This window comes from Perognathus longimembris, chromosome 6 (genome assembly GCF_023159225.1).
Source record: "Perognathus longimembris pacificus isolate PPM17 chromosome 6, ASM2315922v1, whole genome shotgun sequence".
NCBI lineage: Eukaryota > Metazoa > Chordata > Mammalia > Rodentia > Heteromyidae > Perognathus > Perognathus longimembris.
In genome coordinates, this window is record NC_063166.1 from 43,219,859 (window position 1) to 43,236,042 (window position 16,184).

Sequence of the window (16,184 nt, forward strand, 5' to 3'; positions counted from 1 at the left end):
TTTCTCTTTCTCTTATTTTTTTTTTTGGTGTTACTATTGGGACACACAAAAAAAGACTCATGCTCTTGCTTAATTTTTTGCTCAAAGCCTGCACTCTACCTCTTGAAATCCCCCTCCACTTATAGCTCTTTGCTGGTTAATTGAAGATATGAGCGTCTTCCACTTTCTGCCTGGCTGGCTTTGAACATTGATCCTCAGATCTCAGCATCTGGAGTAGCTAAGATTACAGGTGTGAGTCACCAGCACCCATCCAGAATGAACAATTTTCTGTATCCAAATTATGGGATCTGAAATTCTTATTAAAAACCTAAGTTGCCAAGGAGGGAAGTGATGTTAGTGGGCCTTATACTTTATATCTACAAATGTAAGAACTGGCTTTCCCAAGACTTAAAGGGGGAAAACACTCCACAGAAAGTCTTGAATACATCTGTGTAGTCTCCAATCTAAGGAATGAGAAGAATAAATAAATAAATTCCTTGCCACATGTTGATGTCTTTTTTAATTCAACCTAACATGCCGGGAAGGGCACAGTGATGGATCCTTGAAATCCTAGCACTTAGGAGGTGAATCAGGAGGATTGGGAGCTTCCTAATAAGACTTTATCTGGGAACAAGAACACAAAAAGGAAAGGAGGAAAGGAGGAAGGGAGGGAGGGAGGGAGAGAGGGAGGGAGGGAGGGAGGGAGGGAGGAAGGAAGGGAAGGAAGGAAGGAAGGAAGGAAGGAAGGAAGGAAGGAAGGAAGGAAGGAGGAAAGGAAAGGAAGGAAGGAAGGAAGGAAGGAAGGAAGGAAGGAAGGAAGGAAGGAAGGAAGGAAGGAAGGGAGGGAGGGAGGGAGGGACAAAGCTAGCACTCAAGGTTACTACACAAGATTACTAAAGATTCAAAACAAGGTTACCTGAAGCAAAAGGAGACCCCACTCTCCACTGGAGAGCATATAGATTTAAAGAACAGCTGGGTACTGGTGCCTCACCCTGTAATTCTAGCTACTCAGGAGGCTGAGAACTGAGCATGGTAGTTCAAAGCCAGCCTAGGCAGGAAAGTCTATGGGATTCTTATCTCCTATTTAAAAAAAAAAAGTCAGAAGGAGAGATGTGGCCCAAGTGATGGAACACCAGCCTTGAGCAGGAAAATCCAAGTGAAAAGGCAAGGCTCTGGGTTCAAGCACCAGTACTGGGAAAAAAGAAACTAAACAACAAAATAGAAGCAAAATCTCAGGCTAAGATTGGTAGATTCTTGCTTCTTTCTTTGTGAGACAATCATTTGAAACCTGAATTCCATCCCTATCACTGAAATTTTTTTTAAAAAAATAAAGATAAAACAAGCAAATGTTCCTACTCATTGCCCCCCCCCTCCATTGCTGCAGTGGGGTGAGGCAGAAGAAAGGACACATCAAGTCTGGTGTTGCTGCAGAGGTGGGCGCCTTTATTTATAGCTTCCAGGCCTTGCTCTCAGCTGCATGCCTTGCTTTCTGAAAAGACACATTTAGGATCATCAGACTCTTGGATTTACTGGCAGACATTATGCAGTAAATTATTTCTGGCTATGAAAGCATGGCTGGTTTATGTGTGTAGCAGAGCTCTGTAAGCACGCCTGTCATAATGTCAATAGACAGTGTTTAAGTTCTAATAGTCTCCCTGTGAGCATTGTACGGGCATCATTCATCCATCTCTCTTTTCTTTGTGGTGCCAGGGAACAGAGCCAGGTCCTCACCTGTGCCAGGTAAACACTCCACCCCTTAGCAACATCCCTAGCCCACAACTTTATTTTTTTGTATGCCAGTCCTGGAGCTTGAACTCATATCTGGCTGCTGTCCCTTGTCTTCTTCACTCAGGACTGGTACTCTACCACTTGAGCTGCAACTCCATTTCCAGCTTTTTGCTGGTTAAATGGAGACAGAAAATCTCATGTGATTTTTCTGTCCAGGCTGATTTCAAATCTGGATCCTCAGATTTCAGCCTCCTGAGAAGCTAGAGTTATAGGCGTGAGCCACCAATGCCTGGCGCGCGCTTGCTTGCTTGATTTTAGTAGAACAGAGTTAGTGGATTGAGAATGTCAGCAGAATAATTTTTATTTTCTTTCACTTTCCATATCAAAAAGTCTTCCTATAAGACTACTAACATTTAGATGGGAAGAGGCAGAGTTTTAATCTAGGGACCTTTTTGTCCTGTGGATGTAAGTGGACATCCGGCTTTGTCTCATTCTTGGGCTGTGAGACTCTGAGTCTCAGGCTTTTTACCTGAATAAATTGTGGGGAAAGTACCCACCTCCAGGCGCTGGTGTGAGGCTTTAATTGCCTTGCTTAATAAAGCACCATTAGATGAGGAAGTGCTGGAAGTTTTGTTTTCCTTGGAAAATTTTTTTTGCTCCCAGATGAAAGAGAGGAAATGATATTAAAGTAAATTATATTCCAGGAAGTGGTAGTGTGGCTCAAGTGGTAGAGTGCCAGCCTTTAGTAAGAAAACCAAAGGAGACACAGGCTCTGAGTTCAAGCCCCAGTTCTGGCATGTGTGTGTGTGCACGTGTGCACATGTACACGCACACTCACACACACACTACACTCCATTAGCACATCTCAGCCCTGGCCAACCCCACCCATGCATCTGAAACTACTAACAAAATCCATGCCGGTACCCAAGGCAATTGGTTGCCTGCCAGCAAAGATGTAACTGAGACCAGTAGGGAGCTACAACTTAGAAAAGAACATCACAACTGTGTTAATCTGGGGTTGCAGTGATTTCGATACATTTTGTCCATAGCAAAACCCATGAAATCCCGGTCCCCTTAACTGTACCTTTTATTTGATGCCTTCCTGTCTCTGTCACCATGTATCTGTCTATCTGTCTCTTTCTCTCTCTCTCTTTCTAATATAAGAAAGAATGTTGGCAGTACAAGAGTTTAAAGTCAGGGCCTCCCAGTTTGCTGGGCAGATACTCTGCCACTGCCTTCAGCCTTGTTTTTTCTGGGTTTTTGCATTAATTTTCTTTGATAGTGGGGCTTGAACTCAGGGTCTTGGCACTATCCCTAAGCTGGCTGTTAATTTTTTTAAGAGAAAATGCTATTTTTTTTTAAGATAGGGCCTTGCTTCTTCCTAGCTGGATGAGTGGACCTGGATTCACTTGTTTTAGTGTTCTCATTTTGTTTAGTGCTGGGATGACAACTGAGAGCCACCAAGTCCATCTTACCTCAGTTGGCAAAGAGTCTCAAGAACTTCTACCTTGGGGGCTGGGGATATGGCCTAGTGGCAAGAGAGCTTTCCTCATATACATGAGGCCCTGGGTTCGATTCCCCAGCACCACATATACAGAAAACAGCCAGAAGTGGCACTGTGGCTCAAGTGGCAGAGTGCTAGCCTTGTGCAAAAAGAAGCCAGGGACAGTGCTCAGGCCCTGAGTCCAAGGCCCAGGACGGGCTAAAAAAAAAAGAACTTCTACCTTGGCTGGCCTTAAACCACAGTCCTTCTGTTCTGAGCCTCTTAAGGAACTAGAATAATGGGCGTGAGTCACCAGTGCTTAGCTCATGCAATGTGTTTCAAAGAGTATTGAATGTTACTTACAAAATATCTTTAACTCATTTGAATTGCTCGTTTTATACCTTATTTCTTGTTTGCTATCTCTCAGTTCAGTGTACATTGGCACTCTTCTCTTTCTTATTTGGCTCTAGTGTCTTATTCCTGATTTTTCCTTACTGACATATGTCTATTGGAATTTTATTTTGATCCTTGTTAAAGTTTTCTCCTTGGTTATGGCAATGTGTATTAACTATCTCAGTTCTTTTTAAAATACTGTGGATAGAATACAAGGCAGCCCGTGGCCAAACACAGTCCACCCACCAGGCACAAGCAAGCCATCCTGGGATCAAAAGCCCCCCAGTCCAGGACCACCACATCTTATTCTGTGGGAAGTAGATGCCAGCCTGAGATTCGAGATCTCCCTCACCACACTGTGGGAGCCTGAACCCTCCAAGGCAAGGGGAGCCTGGAATGGTATAATTTAAGTCCTGAAGACCAACAATTGCCAACCGGTACTGGTTTACCCAGCAAAGCTATCATTTACAATTGACAGTGAAACTAAAACCTTCCATGACAAAGAAAAATTAAAGTAATTCATGAACACTAAACCAGAATTACAAAGGGTACTAAAAGATACACTCTGAAGAAAATAACACCAAGGAGATACATTAGACAAAAATCATGGGCTGGGAATGTGGCTTAGCAGTAGAGTGCTTGCCTAACTTGCATGACGCTCTGGATTCAATTCCTCAGTACCACATACACAGAAAAAGCCAGAAGTGGCACTGTGGCTCAAGAGTTAGAGTGAGCAAAAAAAAAAAAAAAGCTCAGGGACAGTGCTCAGGTCCTGAGTCCCAAGCCCCAGGACTGGTTAAAAAAAAGTGTTAGAAAAATCATGAGAAGACTAGTTTCATAAGCACAGAAAGAAGAAAGAAGCAAAATACAGGAAATCAAGAAAATGGCAGGAAACATGTCACATCTCTCCATAATAACCTTAAACATTAATGGTCTCAATTTCAAAAGAAGTAGAGCAGCAGATTGGATCAAAGAACAAAATCCATCCATTTGTTGTCTCCAAGGGACCTATCTCACAGTCAAAGATAAAAACAAACTATGGGAGAAAGGATGGAAAAGATCTTTCGTGCAAATGCAGCCTACAAGAAGGCAAGAGTAGCCATATTGGTATCTGATAATATAGATTTTTCATTAAAATTAGTATAAAGAGACAAAGACATTATTGCATAATAATAAAAGGAATGATCCATGAAGAGGAAATCACAGTGGTCAATATTTATGCACCAAACAATGGAGCACCTAAATATGTTAAACACATACTTCTGGACGTACGGAACATGATAGATCCTAACACAATAATAGTGGGAAATTTTAGTACTCCACTCTCACTAAAACACAAGTAAACTGAACAAAAGATAAGCAAAGAAAACTCTGAATTAAATGACACCATAACCCAAATGGACTTAATTGATATTTTCCACCCAACAACCCAATTCACATTCTTCTCAGCAGCCTGTGGAACATTCTCCAAAGTTGATTGTATCAAAGAACACACAGAGAACCTAAGCAAACAAGAGTATTGAAACAACTCCTTACATCCTGTCTGACACAGTGGAATAAAGCTAGTTCTCAACAAAACATATTGCAGAAATCACTCAAATACATGGAGATGAATAACACACTACCAAATAATACCTGGGTCAGAGACAAAATTAAGGAAGAAATTAGAAAGTTCTTACAATTCAAGGAAAATGAAAACCACATCACAATGGAACCTCTGGGATATAACAAAAGCAGTACTGAGAGGAAAGTTTATAGCTCTAAGCTCATACATAAAGAAAAAATCACTCAAGTAAATAACCTCATGGTGCAACTAAAATTGCTAGGAAAACAAGAACAAACCTAAACTGACTAGACAGAGGGATAGCAAAGAATAGGGAAGAAATTAATGAAATAGAGACTTTAAAAATTATACATAAAATCAATGAATCAAAAAGCTGGGGGGGGGTTGGAAAATAATTAATAAAATTGACAGAGCACTAGTGAGATTGAAGAGAAGATGAGATTCAAATAAATAAAATCAAAGATACCAGAGGAGGGCTGGGAATATAGCCTAGTGGTAAGGTGCTCGCCTCGTATACATGAAGCCCTGGGTTCAATTCCTCAGCACCACATATGTAGAAAAAAGCAGGAAGTGGCGCTGTGGCTCAAGAGGTAGAGTGCTAGCCTTGAGCAAAAAGAAGCCAGGGACAGTGCTCAGACCCTGAGTCCACACCCTAGGACTAGCAACAGAAACAAAACAAATAAAGATACCAGAGGGAACATTACAGAAAACATCAGAGAAATCCAAAGGATTATAAAGGGCTACTTTCAAAATCTATACTCACAAAAGAAATAGAGTCTAGCAGAAACGGACACATTTCTAGAGACATATATCATATGGAAGATATAAACCAGTTAAACAGGGAAATAACAGGCAAGGAGATTAAAGAGCTAATCAGAAGCCTTCCAATAAGGAAATGCCCAGTCCCGAATGCATTCACTACTGAATTCTATAAGACTTTTAAAGATGAACTAACATCAATACTCCTCAAGCTTTTCTGTGAAATACAAGCAGAGAGACGAATTCCAAACTCATTCTATGAAGCCAATATTATACTCATCCCCAAACCAAATGAGGATCCAACAACAAAAAAAGAGAACTACCGACTAATTTCTCTGATGAACACAGATGCAAAGCTCTTTAATAAAATACTAGCTAACGGGATCCCGAAACAAATTTTAAAAAATAATTCATTATGACCAAGTAGGCTTCATCCCACAGATGCAAGTCTGATTTAACATACTCAAACCAATAAAAGTAATTCACCACATCAACAGAGCCAAAGACAAGAACCAAATGACCATCTCAGTAGATGGAGAACAAAAACCTTTGACAAAATACATCTATCCATGCTAAAAAAAAAAAAAAAAAAGGGCTGGGGATATGGCCTAGTGGCAAGAATGCCTGCCTTGGATACACGAGGCTCTAGGTTCGATTCCCCAGCACCACATATACAGAAAACGGCCAGAAGCGGCGCTGTGGCTCAAGTGGCAGAGTGCTAGCCTTGAGCGGGAAGAAGCCAGGGACAGTGCTCAGGCCCTGAGTCCAAGGCCCAGGACTGGCCAAAAAAAAAAAAAAAAAAAAAAGCTTTGGAGAAGCTAGAAATAAAAGAGCATTCCTTAAAACAATAAAGGCTATACATGACAGACCAAGAGCCAACATCATAATGTGTGGCCATAAACTGAAACCATTTCCCCTACTCCTCTTCAATATAGTTCTGGAATTCCTAGCCAGAGCAATAAGGCAGGAAAAGGACATAAAAGGGATTCACATAGAGAAAGAAGAGATCAAATGGTCCCTATTAGCAGATGACATGATCTTATACCTAAAGGACCCCAGAAAACCCCATCCCTAAGCTCCTAGAGCTGATCAACCACTTTGGCAAAGTAGCGGGATACAAAATTAATCCACAAAAATCAGTAGCCTTTCTATATGACAACATGTATAAACAGAAAAGGAAATCATGAAAACAACCCCATTTGCAATAGTAAAACAAAAAAACTAGGAATTTACCTGACCGAAGAGTAAAATATCTTTATAATGAAAGCTACAAAAATCTGAAGAAAGAAATCAAAGAGGACACCAGGACATGGAAATACCTTCTTTGTTCATGGATAGATAGAATACATTTTATTAAAATGGCCATACTACCAAAAATGACATACAATTTCAATGCAATCCCTATTAAAACCCCAATGATATTCTTTACTGACATAGAACACTAATCCAAACAGAAATGTTTGGAAATGTGACTTAGTGGTAGAGTGCTTGCCTAGTATGCACAAAGCCCTAGGTTCGATTCCTCAGCACCACATAAAACAGAAAAAGCCAGGGCTGGGGATATGGCCTAGTGGCAAGAGTGCTTGCCTCGTATACATGAGGCCCTGGGTTCGATTCCCCAGCACCACATATACAGAAAACGGCCAGAAGTGGCGCTGTGGCTCAAGTGGCAGAGTGCTAGCCTTGAGCAAAAAGAAGCCAGGGACAGTGCTCAGGCCCTGAGTCCAAGCCCCAGGACTGGCCAAAAAAAAAAAAAAAAACCAAAACAGAAAAAGCCAGAAGTGGTGCTATGGCTCAAGTGGTAGAGTGCTAGCCTTGAGCAAAAGTAGTTCAGAGACAGTGCTCAGGCCCTGAATTCAAGCCCCAGTACTGGCAAGAAAAAAGAAAAACAATCCAAAAATTCATATGGGACAACAAAAGACCTAGAATATTCTAAAAAGCAGTGCAGGTGGTATCACAATACCAGATTTCAAACTCTACTACAGAGCAATAATAACTAATGCAGCTTAGTATTGGCACACAAATAAAACCAAAGATCAATGGAATAGATTAGAAGGCCCAGAAATAAAACAATACACTTACAGTTATCTGATTTTGTGATAACTAGCGGGGCAGGAAGTCCCACCTCTCACTGGCATCATTACCACGGTGGAACTTCCAAGTGGGCCTGGCTGCTGGAGGGGGTGTGGCCTATATATAGGCTGCATGTGCAAAGGAGAGAGAGGGAGAGAGGAGAGAAGAAAGCCACAAGAGGCACCTGCCAGTGGAGCTGAGGGATGCCTGAGCCAGCTGAGAGGCCTGAGGCTTGGAGAGAGGCCTGAGGACTGAAGAGAGGTCAGGCCTGTATGAAGGAGGAATAGAAAGAAACTCCCTCCTTTGGAGGTTTGGAGGTCGAGACTGCTCTGGATTCTGGGTTCTGGGTTTTGGGACAAGGTAGTCACAGGCCAGTATTTGAAGGTGGAGGCTGTTCTGGTTCTGGGTTTAGTGTTGCAAATAAGACTCCATTGTAAATAAAACTCCTTCACCACCTTGAATCATGCCTCTGTGGATTTCCTCACTCTCAAGCTATTCCAATTTTTTGATAAGGGAGCCAAGATAATGCAGTAGAAAAAAAGCACAACCTCTTTAACAATTGGTATTGGGAAAATTGGGCAGCCATATGCAGAAAACTAAAAGTGAATCTCTGTTTTTCACCATGTGATAATATCAATTCAAAGTGGATCAAAGACCTCAACATCAGACCCAAAACTCTGAAACTACTGCAAGAAAGAGTAGAAGAAACACTAGAACTTATAGGTACAAGAAGAAATGTCTTGAATAGAGTCCCAGGGGTGCAACAGATAGGAGAGAGACTTGACAAGTAGGACTAAAATTAAAAGTTTAAATTTAAAGTTTCTGCACAGCTGAGGACACAGTTACTAAACTAGAAAGACAGCCAACAAACTGGGAAACGATATTTATCAGCAATATATCAGACAAAGGCCTAATATACAATATATAAAAAGAGGTGAAGAAACTAGCCCCTCCCAAACCTAATAAATCTATGGCTAAATTGGCAACACAGCTAAGGAGAGACTTCTCAGAAGAAGTAAGAATAGCAAAGAAACACATCAGGAAATGCTCATCATCCCTGGACATAAAGGAAATGCAGATCAAAACAACTCTGAGACTCCACCTCACCCCAGTTAAGATTAGCCAAACTTGTGAACTTGAACAAAAAGTGTTGGCAGGGATGTTGGGGAAAATGAACCCTATTGCACTGCGGGTGGGAATGTAAACTAGTACAACCACTCTGGGCAGCAATCCTAGGTTCCTCAAAAAACTGAACATAGACCTTCCCTATGACCCAGCCACACCACTCCTGGGCATATACCCTGGACATCTCGAGCCAGGATATGATAAGGACACCTGCATCTCCATCTTCATTGCTGCACTAGTCACAATAGCCAAGAAGTGGAAACAGCCCAGATGCCCCAGAATAGATGAATGGGTATCGTTGTACACAACTATAATCCCAGCACTCTGGAGGGTTGAGGGCTTGAGGCCAGCTAGGTTCAAGCCTTGTCTCAAAATAACAAGTAAGCTGGGCACCCGTGGTTTCTATCTTTGATCCTAGTTACTTGGGAGGCTGAGATCTGAGGACTGCAGTTCAAAGCCGGCCTGGGCAGGAAAAATCCTTAAGACTGTTATCGCTAATTAATCACTGAAAAAAAAAAAGCTGAAAGGAGAACTGTGGCTCAAGTAGTACAGTGGTAGCCTTGAGCTAGGGACAAGCTCAGGGACAGTGCGTAGCCCTGAGTTCAAACCCCAGGACCAGCACACACACACACACACGCACGCACACACACACACACACACAGCACACAAGAAAGCAACCCAACAAAAACAAAATAGATGTAGTTGTGCTGCAAGTGTGGTTACAGTTGTAGAGCACCTGAAGTACAAGCCCTTGAGCTTAACCCTATCAGTGGCAAATATGTATGTGCTTGTATGTGTATGTGTGTGTTTCCTTAATTTTTACTCCTGTGCACACAGTAGGCAGAAGAAGATGCACACATTGGAAAATGGTAGGGATGGTAGGGACATCACTGGAAATCTCCAATCAGCCTGTGCACAGCACTCTCCTAGCAAGCAAAACTTCTGGTTTTACTCAGCCCCAGTGTTCAGCCGACACTGCTTTGGAGCTTACTGGCCTGATCCCTTGTCCCCTCTCGGCCATCTGGGTATCACTATTTTAACTCAGCAACAGATGGCAACAGAGTCGCAGTGGCCACATGGAGTGTGGCATAGATAAAGAGGTCAGTTCTCGCTTTCCACCTTGCCATCCCCTCCCAACCTGACTGCCCCATCAGTGGAGATAACAGGAGCCCAGGCTTTCTCTTCCTTTTATCTTCTTTCTTCATCTCTCTCTAATACACGTGATCCCCATGTTATCCTCTGGGACTTTTTAATTTTTTTTGGCCAGTCCTGGGGCTTGAACTCAGGACCTGAGAATTGTCCCTGGCTTCTTTTTGCTCAAAGCTAGCACTCTACCACTTGAGCCACAGTGCCACTTCTGGCCTTTTCTATATATGTGATGCTGAGGAATCGAACCTAGGGCTTCGTGTATATGAGGCAAGCACTCTTGCCACTAGGCCATATTTCTAGCCCCCTCAGGAACATTTTGAGATAAATAAATAAAAATATAAATAAATAATGTAAATTTCTTGGCCACAGGGCATGGCGGTACACACCTGGAAACCCAGCACTCATGAAGCTGAAACAAAAAGACCTCAACTTCAAAGTCAGCCTGGGCTACCCAGAACAGTGGCTCATGCCTCTGGCTACTCTGGAGGCTGAGAGAAGGACCTGAGTTTGAGGCCAGCCTGGGCAGAAGACTTTGAAAGATTCTATCTCAAAAATAAAGAACAAAAGGCAGGGTCTGGAGTTGTGCCTCCATTGGTAGATTGCCTTCCCAGCAAGTTCAAGGCTTTGAGCTCAAACTTGTCACTGGACAGAGGTGAGGTTTAGTGAATTTCCCCTTCAAATATATGAACTCTTCACTTAGGGTCCTTGGTATTGGTAGCAGAATAAGAATATCTGGACAAGTCACGGTGGTAAGAAAACTTGGCAGAGCTCTATTGAGCAAGTAAACAAGCAGGAAAACAGACAGACAAAAAAGCAAACAGAAGGGCAGGGGCACACTCTAGCAGAGTGTGGGTGTTCTTATAGGGAGAAACACAGAGAGACATACACACACACACACACACAGCTTCTTGGGCTGTTCGGGTATTTATAGGGTAAAGGCAGGGATTCAAAGTTATGCAAAGTTATATCTTTTGCTCTAATCACACTTGGAACTACTTTCTGAGTTCCCAGCTAAGAATGCATCCTGCTACATAAGCTTTCTAATGGTGTCTTCAGAAATTTATAAAATGTAAGTACTGATTTGGTTGGTCTTTAAGATGTGTTTAACTGTGAGGCTATTTAATAATGTGGATGTGATTTGTCATCTAGTATTAAGTTCTTAGTCATTGATTTTTGTGCTAAAAAATTATAGGAAAGAGGGAAACTGCAGCTTTCATTACAGACTCCTTGACTCCCTGTGGAGTTACCATAAACTCCCATTTTGCCTCTGGGTAGTGGGTTTTCAGCATTTATCTCGGGCTTCAATTTGCTAAAGCTGTGCACATATGTAAAAAAAAAGAAAAAAGAAAAAATAGATTATTTTAGGGGGAGTTGTAGGTGTAGAATTATTGCTTATGTCATTTCTTAAGCAGTTAATGCTCTTAATGCTTAAAAGAAGGCTAGCGTTGTTTGCACAAAAAGTTGGTGATTCCCTCCCCCAAATAGTAATGAAATTACTTCTGTTGAGTAAACTTTTTTTTGGGGGGGGGCCAGTCCTGGGGCTTGGACTCAGGGCTTGAGCACTGTCCCTGGCCTCTTCCCGCTCAAGGCTAGCACTCTGCCACTTGAGCCACAGCGCCGCTTCTGGCCGTTTTCTGTATATGTGGTGCTGGGGAATCGAACCTAGGGCCTCGTGTATCTGAGGCAGGCACTCTTGCCACTAGGCTATATCCCCAGCCCTGTTGAGTAAACTTTTTATGTCATCTTATAATAAAAGCTGAAAAAAACCCTTTGTGTCTATTTATAATAAAAATGCTTTTCTATATGTACCCTTGATAACAGATTTTGACGAAATCATGTAAGATGAATGGTACAGTAGATGTAAAAGAAATTCAGTTTAAAAGAACATCTGTTTTTACATTAAATGTTTATTTGAAATCAAATGATTTTGTACATAAATCTCAATAATATAAAAGCTGTGTTCTTTTAAAAAAAAAAAAAAAGAATGCATCCTGCCATAAAACAGATCCTTATCCATGAGACAAGGAGGTGCCTGCTATCTACATTTTGGGACAGGAGGTGACTTAAGTTTGGGGAAGCATTTTCTCAGAAAGGCCTACATCCTGTCAGACAAGTGTTAATTCTTAGGGTGAGGAATGCATCCCTGAGGAAGGAATGTATCCTGTTGTTGCCCTTTGAAGCAAGGATGGCACTTCTATGTTTCTAAGCACCACATCTCTGAGTTGCGTTCACCATGCCTCAGTTTCTTTAAGTTATCCTGCATAATTTTCCCTAATATGACATTTGTTCCCTTAATGTTGAGGGAAGTACATGAAGGAATATCTCTTGTATTTGCTGTAAGCTGACCATGACTCATTTTCTCCTAGTTTATCAGGCTTCATCCTTAAAAAGATCAAAGGTCCATGCCTGGTGCTGGTGGCTCACACCTGTAATCCCAGCTACTCAGGAGGCTGAGATCTAAAGAGCAAGGTTCAAAGCCAGCCTAGGCAAGAAAATCCATGAGATTCTCAACTCCAGTTAACCACAAAAACAAAAAACATAAGCAAACAAACAAACAAAAAAACACCCTGGAAGTGGAACTGTGGCTCAAGTGGTGAGGTCCTAGCCTTGAGTAAAGAAGCTCAGGGACAGTGCCCAGGCTCAGAGTTCAAGCCCCATTTAAAAGCAAAATAAATATCAAACATAGATCCAAAGCCAGATCCAGGTAGCATTTGGTCTCAGTTGATTCCCATGGCTCTGGGCTCAAAGCTAAGCCTTTTCTGGCCTCTGTCTTCCCATCAAGTGAAGATATAGAGCCACCAGTGGCTTCTGTGAGGGTTGCCTGAAACCCAGATGAGGTCCTAGGGATTTACATTGGAAGAACAGTGACAGACAGCTGACACAGAGCACACTTGGGTAGTTACACAGCATCTGGGCAAATCACAGCTGTGCTCAGCACGCGTTGCCAGCCCTCCTTGCCTGTCACCCTCCCTTTGCTGTAATGACTTCCCCACTGCCCTGGCTCTAAGCAGGTCACACTTGAGCCTCCACCCAGTCTGAAGGGAGCTCAGCATGGTGCCCTCCTTTCCCCAAGCCACACTTTTCTCGGTTCCAAGCACAGGAAACATTTTTGTCCTTCACGCTAGTGTACAGTTCTCCACACCAGAACCCTTAGCCAGTGTCACTCCTGGAAGCTTTGGAACTGGAATGGGGGAAAAAAAGATGGAACAAAAAAAATTAGCTAGACATGCTTCCTAATTCAGCTGAGATTTATGGAAGAGAACAGGCCCCTCTCCCCTCTGTGCTGATCCTGAGCTGCGGTAGACCAGCAGGGGTGCTATGGTTCTGTCTGGCACACAGTCTGCCAGAGACATGAATGGTAGCCTGTTCAGGAGCATCTCCAGCAGAGTCTGAGTTTCACATCTCTTATTCTTCATAATGCTAAACGCACATTTCAAATGGGAAAATCTGACTTGTGCCCATATAAATTAAATAAATGCCACAGCTCTTATCCAACTCACTAGTTAACAAGGATACCAGGAAGGTATTAAAACAAGTTCAGAGGAGAATTTGAACCAGGTGCCAGTGGCTCTTCTTTGTAGTCCTAACTATTTAGGACACTGTGATCTGGATTTGATGCCAGCTTGGACCAAAATGTGCATTAGACTCTGTCTTCAAAATAACCAACAAAAAAGCCATGTGTCTCAAGTGAGCTCCAGACTAGCAAGCAAGCCCAAAAAACGCAAGGTCTTGAGTTCAAGCCCTAGTCCTGGCAATAAAAATTAACAAATAAATATTTAAATGGAGAAATTGAATAACATGTATATTCTTGACCAGACAAAATTAGTCATTAATTACTGTAAAAGAGGTTGGTACCATTGCTTTCTTAGAACTTAATTTTTATCCATAGGGAGATTTTTTTTCTTTCTTTACTTGTTGGGAGATATTTTTTTTTGAAAGCCACAAAGTATGGTGGCTCAGCTACTTGGGAGTCTGAGACTGAGAGGATTTCATTGAGGTAAGCATTGGCTAAAAAGTTCCTGAGAGTCCCTCCACCACTCGCAAGAAACAAGCCAGATATAGTGGTACACATCTCTAGTCCTAGCTACATGGAAGGCATAAATAAGAGGATCTTGGTTCAAGCTGTTAGAAAAAAAAATATCTAAAGCAAAAAAAAAAAAAAAGAAAGAAAGAACTAGAGATGTGGCTCAAAGCACAGAGTGTATGCCAAGCAAGCTCAAGGCCAGTTATAACCCCAGACTAAAAAGAGAAAAAGAAAAGCCTTAGTCAACAGAAAGCCCCTGGATAGTGACCAGCACTTGCCTTGAAGGGACACTCTAAGCTTTGTCCAAGGACAATATTTTTTCCTGGCAATTCCAACAAACACTGAAAGACGATTAATTTTGCTTTAGAAAAACATCACCTTCATGGGAGAAGAGGACATCAAGGCTTGTGGAGCAGAGACCCTCACCCCATTGACTTGACCAGCCCATGGCACATCAGGACTCTGAGAACAGTCCTAGAGGGCCAGGGCACCTGGCTTACACTGGCCACTAGGGGATGCTGAGCTCACTCATTCATCCATTTGCTCCCTTGGCAGCTCATACTTTCTCCCTCCATTCTAGGTCCTGCTATGAATCTATGTCCCTGCTCAACCCACTCAATATAATCTGAGGTCAGGCTTGTTACTGTTCTTCATGGAGCCCCTACAGTGTGTCCCCCAGGCTCTGGAAATGCAAAAGAAAGCAGTGTTTAGACCAGTTTGAGAAAGGGCCATGAGTAACAGTAGCATCAGAGATCCTGGACTGTGAATAGACTCAGAAATGATAAGGTGACAGCAGCTAGGTGTGACTTGGCCCCCTCTCTGTGCCAGACTTTGGTCCTTCAGGCCCAAGTGGATGTCATTTAAGGATGGGCTACAACTTCACAGCTAAGTTTCCATTGAGTAGAAAGGAAGTACCACTCACTCTGAGAAGGGAAGCTCCTGTGTGCTTTGTTTTGTGGTGCTGGGGATGGAATCCTGGCCATTGTGAGTCCTAGATGAATTCTCCTCCATGGAGCTACATGCTCAGTTCCTTTGCTTTACCACTTTCAGAAAAGTTTATTTATTTATTTATTTTTTGGCCAGTCCTGTGGCTTGGACTCAGGGCCTGAGCACTGTCCCTGGCTTCTTTTTGCTCAAGGCTAGCACTCTGCCACTTGAGCCACAGCGCCACTTCTGGCCGTTTTTGGTATATGTGGTGCTGGGGAATTGAACCCAGTGCCTCATGTATACAAGGCAGGCACTCTTGCCACTAGGCCATATTCCCAGCCCCTCAGAAAAGTTTATTAAAGAAGGAGTTAGTAGGGCTGGGAATGTGGATTAGTGGTAGAATGCTTGCCTAGCATGCATGAAGCCCTGTGCTCAATTCCTCAGCACCACATAAACAGAAAAAGCCAGAAGTGGCGCTGTGGCTCAAGTGATAAGAGTGCTAGCCTTGAGCAAAAATAAGTCAGGGACAGTGCTCAGGCCCTGAGTTCAAGCCCCAGGACTGGCCAAAATAAAAAAGGAGGTAGTAGCACAGAACTAATTTCTTCTTTCCTTTTCTTTCTTTTTTTGTACCAAAAGTGAGATTTGATCTCATTATCTAATTGCTGTCTCTTAGCTTCTCCCCTCAAGGCTGGCACTCTACCATTTGAGCCATCACTCCCCTTCTCACTTTTTGGTATATAATTGGAAGTAAGAATCTCACATATTTTCATGCCTTAGGCTGGCTTTGAACGGATATCCTCAGAGCTCAGCCTCCTGAGTAGCTAGGATTATAAGCATTAGCTACCAGCACCTAGCTCTAGAACTGAATTCAGGTGATCAAAATTGAACAACACTCTACTTTCCAACCTAAGATAATATTACCAGGGAGGGAGCTTTGTGAACCTGCAGTGTGTCATGCTCTTGGGAAAAATGTTATTTAT